The following is a 2,150-nucleotide window of genomic DNA, read 5'->3' on the forward strand; positions in this document are numbered from 1 at the left end:
AATATGCTGCAGTCACTTGGGAAGGGTTTAGAAGTCTTCTCACAACTAAGCACACACTTACTACATAATCCAAAAATGTGCTCTATAGTATTTAACCAAAGAGCTTAAAATGTTATCTACAGAAAAACCTACATGAGACTATTTTTAGCAGTATCATTCATAAATTCCAAAAACTCAAATCAATAAAGATATGTGTAAACAGGTGAATAGTAAAGGAAACTGAAATATATACAATGAAATATTATTTAACACTAAAAATGATATATCAAGGCATGAAAGAAATGCAAATTAATAGAATTAAGAAAATTTATTCCAACTCACCTACTGCTCAGTTGGTCAGAGCGTTATCTACATACACAAATGTCACAGGGTATATGTCACCCCAAAATATTCAACTGAGGATTTGAAAGATACATTTGCATATATGTGTCAATGTTAGCATTACATACAAAAGCCTAGTAGGTGGAAAAAACTGCCAGGTCAATGGATAAATACATTTAAAAATATAGTATATTCAGTGCCAGCTGTTGTGGCTCAGTGGACGGACTACCGGATTGTGAACAAAAGAGTTCCTGGTACATTTTCAAGTCAGGGCACATGCCAGGGTTTTGGGCAGGTCCTCAAGAGGTGTTGCACAACAAGCAAATACACACTAGTGTTTCCCTCTCTTTCTTTTTCTCTTCCCCTCTCTCTACAAATGAATACAATCTCAAAAAGTTATAAAAATGTAGCACATATACACAATGGAATACTGCTCTGCCTGGAAATAGAAAATATGTTCTCACCTGGTACCACAAAGTCAAACTAGAACCTGTTCTAAGTGAAGCACTAATGTCACACAGACACATGCCACAGCCTTCCACTTAGGGGAGTTCTAATGGAGTGCAACTCAGAGGAAAGAAAAGGTAGTTACCTGGGCCTTGGTTTTACAGAAAATTAGAAAGTGGTTGTTTAATGGATATTGTTACATTTTTGTGTGATGAAAGTTTTCAGAATTCAGATGCACAATTAACCAAATAATCTTAATGTGGATTAACTGTACCAGCAGAGATAGATTAGAAGGTAGATCTTTATTTACATGATTTCTTATCAAAATTTAAATTAAAAATATCTAAAATAGACACTTATAAATCCTTTGCTTTTTAACTTTCACTTTTTATTAACTTTTAGTCCTGTTTATGTAAGAATTTGTGAAAAAATCAAATCCAGTGTATAAAAGGCTTTGCTTATCATTTGTAAAGCCAACTGAAAATTAAGCTGCTGAAGGGTCAGCATTTACTAAATTAAATAATAGACTATGCTGGGATGTCAGTAACTGATAGACATTTGACTGAAAATGTAATGTATGATAAGACACCATGCAGATTTATACACCAATCAAATGCAAAAATACACAAAAATTGTACTCTTGTCTTGGTTATAAGACAACTAAGTGTTTAGGAAGCTAAAGCTTGATTAAGCACCAACACACTAAACAAAGGCTTCTGGTTTTTAAGAAAAAAGTATGTTTTGTCACTTCCTGTTCTCAGCATATATTTCAGTTCTTTCCAGTGGAACCAAAACCTGAAGAACCCCATTCAATTTCTTCCAAATCTTGAACTTCCCCTCTTTCTGGCTAATAAACCTGTTCACAAACGCTCTGTGAAATGTGGTCACCCTTTTAACCTCAAAGTTCCCTTTGCCAAAATTGAACAGTACAGCACCTTTATTCCCTCCATAATCTTCATCTATGACACCAGCTGCTACATCTAGGAAGTATTTTCCAGCCAAACCAGAACATGGAGCTACTCTACCATAGCACCCAACAGCAAGAGTGATCTGAATGCCAGTTTTCACAAGGGCTTTCTCCATAGGTGGCAGTGTGTGAGCATTGGTACTTTACAGATCCCAGGCACTAGCTGGTCTCAGGGGTGGGGCGTGCTCCCAGAGCAGAAGGAAAGGTATCTCTGAACCTCTGTCCTCTGCAGGACACTACTGCTTGCTCGAGGAGATGGTGTGCAGTTCTTCAGGCCATGGCATGGCAGAGAAGAATGCGGGCACAGTTTGCCACAGAGTAACAGGAAGGCATGAATCAAATCATTTCAAAAATTCCATTCAACTTGGAACAGTTTTTTATAAATATTTTATTTATTTGTTCTTAGTCAGAGGGA

The 2,150-nt window shown here is 36.6% G+C and overlaps 1 pseudogene; it reads right to left on the minus strand.

The window, feature by feature from the left end:
- Nucleotides 1-1,512: 1,512 nt before the first annotated feature.
- LOC114489696 lies at nucleotides 1,513-2,019 on the minus strand (annotated as a pseudogene).
- Between the last annotated feature and the right edge of the window lie 131 nt (nucleotides 2,020-2,150).

The sequence above is a fragment of the Phyllostomus discolor genome, chromosome 15 (assembly GCF_004126475.2).
Source record: "Phyllostomus discolor isolate MPI-MPIP mPhyDis1 chromosome 15, mPhyDis1.pri.v3, whole genome shotgun sequence".
In the NCBI taxonomy this organism is placed as follows: Eukaryota; Metazoa; Chordata; class Mammalia; order Chiroptera; family Phyllostomidae; genus Phyllostomus; species Phyllostomus discolor.